Consider the following 9069-nt stretch of genomic DNA (forward strand, 5'->3'; position numbering starts at 1 on the left):
TTTATGGGAAGGAAGTGTTGATTAGCAAACCTGTAAGCTTGAGGACCAGGAATCTCATTTCTAGTTCAAATTTTGCTGCTAAATAACCTTAGGTACACTCGTCAAAGCCAATTAATGAGTAGAAACTGAGGGGTAATAAGAAATTTCGATTTAGCTTCCACATAACAGCAACAACAAAACAGGTAGCTTGGGCACTGTGGTGAGGAGAGGGAAATATCCACACTGACTTACCTACAAACAGGAATGAAATTTTCCTCATTCTCCCATAGCTCTTATCTCAGAGAAGAATTAATTTTGGAAAAAATAATGACAACAAAGTGTGAATTTAATAAAGAAAAATAGAAATACAAAATAAAAAGTAACCAGAAGGAAATCTGAAAAGGATTTATAAATATCTAAGTACAACTGTCAGGATAGAGAAAGACATGTTTTTGAAAGTAGAAGCAAACCTATGCAACAAGAGGAAAGCATTAAGTATAGCAAGATAGATGTAAAACAAAAAGTGGCCTCAAAAGGAATTTAGAAGAACCTTTAAGAAAGATTTGAAAACAGAGGAGATTCTTTAATTGGAGATTCTTTAATTGGATCAAAAAGAGAAGATGTATTGGGGCTCTGGGTGACTCAGTCAGTTGAGGGTCCGACTTGGGCTCAGGTCCTAATCTTACAGGTTGTGGGTTCAAGCCCTGTGTGGAGCTCTATGCTGACTACTCAGCCTGGAGCCTGCTTTGGATTCGGATTCCCTCTTTCTCTGCCCCTCCCCCGCTCGTGTGTGTGCACACACTCGCTTGCTGTCTCTCAAAAATAAGTAAATAATGTGAAAAAAGAGACAGAAAATATGCCAATGGTGGTGCAGTTTAACAGTCACTAACCTATGGGTTTACTTGTGCACACATTGTCGTAGGGGATTCAAAGTCAAGACACGGTTCCTGCCTTGAAGCAGACAGGAATAAAAGTGAGACTCTGAGAGGTTCAATGATTTGCTTAAGATTGCTCAGGGAGTAAGAGACTTAATCAATTTGGGCCCAGACTTCTCTGTTTCAAGATCCTTACAGAGCTCTCACAGTCTCCTGGGACCTGACAGGCCTCTCCTACATAGGACTACTAAGCCTCACCTAAGCAACCAGCTAATTAAGTAAAGTATACAAGGACTTTGCAATGAGAAATAAAGCAACAGAAATTTATCAGGTGTTTGGAGGGGGTAAAATGTGCCTATGCATAAAGCAGCAGTAGTAAGACGTTGAAAGTCTTTTATTAGAAACTACAGTAAAAAAATAAAATGTTCTGGGGCGCCTGGGTGGCGCAGTCGGTTAAGCGTCCGACTTCAGCCAGGTCACGATCTCGCGGTCCGTGAGTTCGAGCCCCGCATCAGGCTCTGGGCTGATGGCTCGGAGCCTGGAGCCTGTTTCTGATTCTGTGTCTCCCTCTCTCTCTCTGCCCCTCCCCTGTTCATGCTCTGTCTCTCTCTGTCTCAAAAATAAATAAACATTAAAAAAAAAAGACAAAGAAAAGCTAAATAATTGTTCTAGATTAAAGAAAAGTAAAGTGACATGACAACCAAATGCAATTTGTGATCTGGAATTAAATTCTGGATGAGGAAAAAAACCCAAAACACGTTTCCCCCTCTTGCTACAAAGGATATCAATGGGAAATTCGGCAAGATTTGAACAAAATCTGTAGATGACGTATCATTGCTAACGTTCTGACTTTGAGTATTGTACTTTTGTTACAAAGTGAATGCCCTTGTTCTCAGGAAATAAATACACAGTGAGGAATTTAAATGTAAAAAATTGAGTAGCTATGGATTAAGCAATTATTTTTCTTTAACAATGAAAAAGGACCTCATTTAGAGAATAATGTTTTTAAATGTATTTATTTTGGGGGCACCTGTGTGGCTTGGTCCGTTGGGCATCCAACTCTTGACTTTGGATAGGGTCATGATCTCACAGTTCGTGAGATTGAGCCCCGAGTAGGGCTCTGTGCTGACAGCACAGAACCTGCTTGGGATTCTCTCACTCCCCCTTCCCTGCTCGTGTACTCTCTCTCTCCCTCAAAAATAAAAAAATAAATACCGGTAACAAAAAGACACCTCCACCCTGAACGATGGCGACCATGTTGGGCAGATGTGTTTGAAAATGTAAGTCTGATCTTTTTACAATTTACAATACAGGAATGGAAACTGGAAGTTATCCAAACTTGTAAACAAGAGATATTACTTAGTGTTTTGTTTTTTTTTTAATGAAATCAGGAAGTCCAATGAAGTGTATGACAAATTTAAGATTTAGAGGCTAGAAACACCACAGAACTTTTATTCTTTTGTGATGTTTGTGTCTCTTCAGTTTAGTTTTACCACCACAGACCTGCTCCCTTCTTAGTTTTCTAATTGAGTGTGCTGCCACCAGGTGGTGGTAAATGCCATAATCATCTAGTTCAATTACAAGGTAGAGATAGGGAGGATGGATGTTTTTCTTGATGTTTGTCATGTTTTATTTATAAACAGACTTGAGGGGCACCTGGTGGCTCATTCAATTAAGTGTCTGACTTTGTCTCAGGTCATGATCTTGCTATTCGTGGGTTCGAGCCCCATGTTGGGCTCTGGGCTGACAGCTCAGAGCCTGGAGCCTGCTTTGGATTGTGTGTCTCCCTCTCTGCCCCTCCCTTGCTCACACTCTGTCTCTGTCTCTGTTTCAAAAATAAACATTAAAAAAATTATAAACAGATTTGAGAACTCATTGCCCAGATATCTCCATAGCTCACTCCCTTACATCACAAAGTCTTCTACTCCATGTTCCCCTATCAACATGGTCTTCTAGAACCACACTATATTCACGAAGTACCCTACTCCCCACCTCAGCATTTCCTATCCCCTCAAGCTGCTGTATTTTTAATCATCCATCATTTAAACATGGTTCTTCCTGTGTTCTTTATTTTTATCCAACTCATTTGTCTGGATTTCATTTTCAAATAATTTTTTTTTTCTTCAAAAGGGGCCCCCATGGTATTGTTTCCTTGGAGTTCTTTTATGGTTGAAAACATCTGTTTGTTGCCTTTCACTTGAATGACACCTTGGCTGGTATAACACATAGGAAAATAGAACCGATTCTAGGTCTTTTAAGCAAAAAGATCACAACGTTTTTGGAAGGGCTAAAAATGCACGGGGGGTGGGGGAGGAAACATATCTTACTTCAGATCAGGAACAGTAGGAAGTTCACTAGCACTGAAGGAGCTTGAGGTGCTGAGCTACCACTGCCATGGCTAGAGCCAGAAGACAATAGAAAGAGTTTTTACTTTTCTTCACCCTTCTAATTTCACTCAAATGTTCTCATTTGCAAAATGGAATCCAGACCTCAGCTGGCAAAGGAGTCTAAGAAATATAGTTTCTTAGTTCTAGCCCCTGCAATACGTGGATGGGTAGAAACTAAAGATACACAGAGAGGGGCGCCTGGATGGTGCAGTCGGTTAAGCGTCCGACTTCAGCCAGGTCACGATCTCGCGGTCCGTGAGTTCGAGCCCCGCGTCAGGCTCTGGGCTGATGGCTCGGAGCCTGGAGCCTGTTTCTGATTCTGTGTCTCCCTCTCTCTCTGCCCCTCCCCCGTTCATGCTCTGTCTCTCTCTGTCCCAAAAATAAATAAACGTTGAAAAAAAATTAAAAAAATAAAATAAAGATACACAGAGAGCAGGGAAAGTGCATATATATATATATATATATATATATATATATATAATATACCTATCATATACAATATATGTTATACATATGAGTAAGTAGCAGAAATGATGTTCCTTTATTCCTAAATATATCTATATCTGTATCCATATCTCTAACTATGATATGTAAGTTTCCTAAAAACAAAGAATTCCCTTATACAGCCACAGTAAAATTATCAAAACCAGGAAATTAATTCTGATGCAAGACTATTGAATTTACAGACCGTATTTATATTTTGCCAATTGACCTGCTAATATGTTTTATAGCACCATATTTATGAATTCAGTCTTTAATTTTTAAATTTTTTTTTTCAACGTTTATTTATTTTTGGGACAGAGAGAGACAGAGCATGAACGGGGGAGGGGCAGAGAGAGAGGGAGACACAGAATCAGAAACAGGCTCCAGGCTCCGAGTCATCAGCCCAGAGCCCGAAGCGGGGCTCGAACTCAGGGACCGCGAGATCGTGACCTGGCTGAAGCCGGACGCTTAACCGACTGTGCCACCCAGGCGCCCCCAGTCTTTAATTTTTAATCTCTCTCAGTTTGTCCTTTATTTCATGAGCATATTTTTTAAAAAGACAAACCAGTTATTTTTCAATTGTCTTTCTCAATTTCAATTTGTCTGCTATTTTTATTTTTTAATTATTTTTTTAATGTTTATTTTTGAAAGAGAGACAGCGTGAGCGGGGAAGGGGCAGAGAGAGAGGGAGACCCAGAATCTGAAGCAAGCTCCAGGCTCCAAGCTGTTACCACAGAGCCTGATGCAGGGCTTGAACCCACGAACCATGAGATTTGACCTGAGCCAAAGTTGGACGCTTAACCGACTGAGCCACCCACGTGCCCCTGTCCGCTATTTTTCAAGATTAGATTCAGGTTATGCATTTTTAGCAGGAATATCACAGAAATAATATATGTCCTATCAGGAGGCACTTGTTGTAGATTGGTTCATTCCTAATGAGATTAACTTTGATCATTCTGTTAAAGTGGCGTCTGCCAGATTTCTCTAGTGTAAAATTCTTATTTTTGTTTGTATTATAATAAGTATGTTTTGGAAAGATACTTTGAGACTATATAAGTAGTCTCAAATAATAGATACATTGAAACTATGTAAGTATCCCATTACTCTCTAAAGTTTTACCCAGTGGTTTTAGCATCCATTGAAGATTCTTGCTTGAAAAGATAATAATGAGGATAATGTAATGCTTTCTTATGTAAAATCCCTATTTCCCCAATTACTTATTTATATTGATATAGAATACAGTTGACCCTTGAACGACACAGGTTTGAATTGTGGGTCCACTTACACATGGATTTTTTTCACAGTACAGTACTGTAAATATGTTTTCTCTTCCTTATGATTTTCTTAATGTTTTCTTTTCTCTAGTCTACTTTATTGTAAGAATATATTATGCAATACATGTAAAACACAAAATATGTGTTAATTAACTGTTTATGTTATCAGTAAGTCTTCCAGTCAACAGTAGGCTCTTAGCAGTTAACGTTTAGGGGGATCAAAAGTTATACATGGGTTTTTCACTGTGCAGGAGTCTCTGCCCCTAACCCCCACATTGTTCAAGGGTCAACTGTAATAGATTCCTACTTTATTCAGTGGCCTATAGTCTGTTACTATGATTTTGCATTTTCATGCTGACATTGTTTCAGATTTGGCCCGTGGCAAAACTTCAATTGGTGTCTCGTGATATCTGAGATTCTTTGAACACATCCTTGCTTTCTTGCACAAGATTCTCATTTTGTACCTTTTTTGCCTTGGAATCAACGACTTCAACAAGCAGACTTGATTTCTTTTAGAGGAGAATGCTTTTTAGAAACCAAGGTCTAGGGTCGCCTGGGTGGCTCAGTTGGTTAAGCATCGGACTTGAGCTCAGGTCATGATCTTGAGGTCTGTGAGTTCAAGCCTTGCGTCCAGCTCTGTGCTGACAGCTCAGAGCCTGGAGCCTGCTTCAGATTCTGTGTCTCCCTCTCCCTGCCCCTCCCCCACTCATCTCTGTCTCTCTCTCTCTCTCTCTCTCGTAAATAAACATTAAAAAACCTAAAAAAGAAACCAAGATCTGGTTGCCCCTAAGAAGTTTAAATGAATACATGCTGAGCCTCACCCCAAGTTATGCTCTTTTTAGCATGTTTCCATTGTCGACATGTGGTGTCTCTTTTCATCTTGCTCATTGCTGGGTGCTTCTATCTAGATGCTGTCTTTGCTCTGATAGAACCAAGGAATTTCTTTCCCAGCAAATCTGAGACCAACCTGTCTGTTTTCCTCATGGGACTACACACACATTTTGAGGGTACCTGTCTGTTCAATGAGTGGCCTTTCACATTTGCAAAAAGAATTATCTTCATTGTTCACCCCATCCATTTTTCTCTAACAATGTTCCTGTTTTTCCTCATTTAAAATGGGGAGGGGAGGTGAGAATTTCTCTTAAATTTGATTCTCTCTGCATTTAAGAAAGTCAGTGAGAATTCTAAAGTTTGGTGACTCACTGGTATGGCCTCTAGAAATGGGGTGTGGGTTGGAAACATGAGCTGAGCCACAATACACTTTTCATCCTTATTCATTATCTTCTATTTCTTTCTTTGACCACTAGTGTTTGAATGTTATGGCATTAAGTTATTGTTTCCTATTGGTCACAAAAGAAGAAAATTCAAATTGACTGATACATTAAAATTTTCTTGTAAACTCTGCATGGCACTTATAAGGAGATACCATTGTATGCCTAACAAAATGGCTAAAATGTAACAGACAGACAATACCAAGGCTGTTGAGCATATGGGATTGGAATGGTCTTATATTACTCAGGAAAGTGTAAACTGGCATATCCATTTTGGAAACTGACCTATTAAATCTAAACATATCTAGTCTATACCCAGAAATTATATTCCTGGAAATAATCCAAGAGAAAGCAGTGCTATGTCCACCAAAAGACTTTTACAAGAATGTGCGTGGTGGTTTTACTTACAATAGCTCCAAATTAGAAACAACCTAATTGTCTTTCAGCAGGAAAATAGGTAAGTAAATGATGGTGTGTTCACAATGGAATACTACACAGCAATAAGAAACAGCATGCTATTGTAAATCTATAATATAGATTTATGGATGAATCACACAGACCTTAAATTAAGTGCATATAGAGAGAGAGACATTTGTATGAAGTTTGAAAACAAAGCAAAGGTAAAACAGATGATGAGGATTAAGAGTACACTTATGATGGAGGAACCTCGATGGCTCCGACTCTTGATTTCAGTTCAGGTCATGATCTCTTGACCTGCTTGGGATTCTCTCCGTCCCTCTCTCTCTGCCCCTCCCCCACTCCTGTGCATGTGCTCCCTCTGTCTCTCTCAAAAATAAATAAACATTAAAAAAAGAGTACACATATGATGAGCACTGAATAATGTATAGAATTATTGAATCATTATATTGTACACTTGAAAGTGTTATAACACTATGTTAACTATACTGGAATTAGAAAAAAAAAAACCAACAAGCAAAGCTGATCTATGTTGATAGAAGTTAGAATAGTGCTTTTCTTTTGGGGATAGGGGCTTGTGAGGAAGTACAAGGGAGCCTTTCTGAGTACTGGAAATATTTTATATCTTGATATGGGTGGTGGTTATATGGGTAATTACACATGTAAAAACGCATGTTCATGCAATTTGTTCATGTTACTTTATTTAGACCTCAATTAAAATAAAATATTTTAAATGCAAGAAAAGAATATCCAGAAAAAGACAATTCCTGTAGCTTAAAAATAATGGAAAAGGGTGCCTGCATGGCTCAGTAGGTTAAACATCTGATTTAGGCTCAGGTGGGATTGGGCTTCATACAGACTATGTGGAGACTGCTTGGGATTCTCTCTGTCTCCCTCTCTGCCCCCCCCCCCCACTTTCTCTCTCTCTTTCTCTCAAAGATAAATAAACTTAAAAAAATAAAGATAAATGGAAAAAGTTAAACTTTGCAGTACTGCAAAAGCATCTCTTCTTATGTATTTCAAAAATCCAAATCAGAAGGAAGACAAAATATTAAAAAAAACAATTAGAAATACTAGATTTCCATGATTTTCTTCTCTCTTGATCAGTTTATTTTTTTTATTTTATTAAAAAAATTTTTTTTTCCCCAACGTTTATTTATTTTTGGGACAGAGAAAGACAGAGCATGAACGGGGGAGGGGCAGAGAGAGAAGGAGACACAGAATCGGTAACAGGCTCCAGGCTCTGAGCCATCAGCCCAGAGCCTGACGCGTGGCTCGAACCCACGGACCGCGAGATCGTGACCTGGCTGAAGTCGGACGCCTAACCGACTGCGCCACCCAGGCGCCCCTCTTGATCAGTTTAAATATCATGAAAGTTATATCTTGTAAATTTGAAAGAAATTGCCTGTAACTCACTCTGAGTACAATGTCCTTCAATGGATTTAAATTTTCCAGTATTATTATCATGGTTCTGTTTACATCATCTGCTTAATTTTTAATTAATTCTGGTGTCCTTGTTCCTAAAATGTTATTTTATGCAATTTTTTTAAAATGAGAGTTGGATTTGTCACTGTTATCTTTTTAAAAAAAATTATTTTTATTTATTTATTTATTTATTTATTTATTTATTTGGTGCCCTCTCTGAGGCAAAAAATATTTTATTTTTAAGACCCCACCTGGGTCTAGAACTCACAACGTCAAGATCAAAAGTCGTGCTCCAACTGCTGAACTAGCCAGGCGCCCCACTCTTTGTATTATCTTGATTAGATTACTTGTTAAATTTGCCAGACGTGTTTGGTGTTACTGATTTGCTTGTTTCTGTCTTGGCCACTCATTTTTCAACTGTCAGTTTCGTTCTTTTCCCTCCTGGATGTTTTCGAGACATCCTTCTGCTTTCATTGAGCTCGCAGTCTAGTTATGCAAACACCTATTTGGTAGGAAAATAAAGAGTCTCCTGCTCCTTTAAAAAAAAAAAAAACTGTTTATTTTAGAAACCCTTCGGTGGGATAATTTTAAAATATTCAGTAAGTTTTGAAGTTTTATTTAAAAGTTATTTTCAGTTTGATGTGTGTTGTTTGTTTTTTTTTCCAAAAATCTTTTAATTTCTAATTTGCTCTTAGGCAATTATCTTTGCGTTCGTCGTAGGAATTAGCCAATCGCACCGGCTCACTTTTTTAGTTTGGCTTAATTTCATCAAACTAAACTACTACTTCTGTGTTGAAAAACAAAACAAAACTATTCTGGTTTTGATTTTTATCATCTGTCAGACTGCTAAAACTGAAAGACCCAAAAAGACAGAGCTCGAGTCAATTAGAAAGCTGTCTCAAATCCTGGAATTCTTGCCCTGCTCCATCCTCTCTCGCGAGATTTGGAAGCCGGAAGT

The sequence above is a fragment of the Felis catus genome, chromosome C2 (assembly GCF_018350175.1).
Source record: "Felis catus isolate Fca126 chromosome C2, F.catus_Fca126_mat1.0, whole genome shotgun sequence".
Classification (NCBI taxonomy): domain Eukaryota; kingdom Metazoa; phylum Chordata; class Mammalia; order Carnivora; family Felidae; genus Felis; species Felis catus.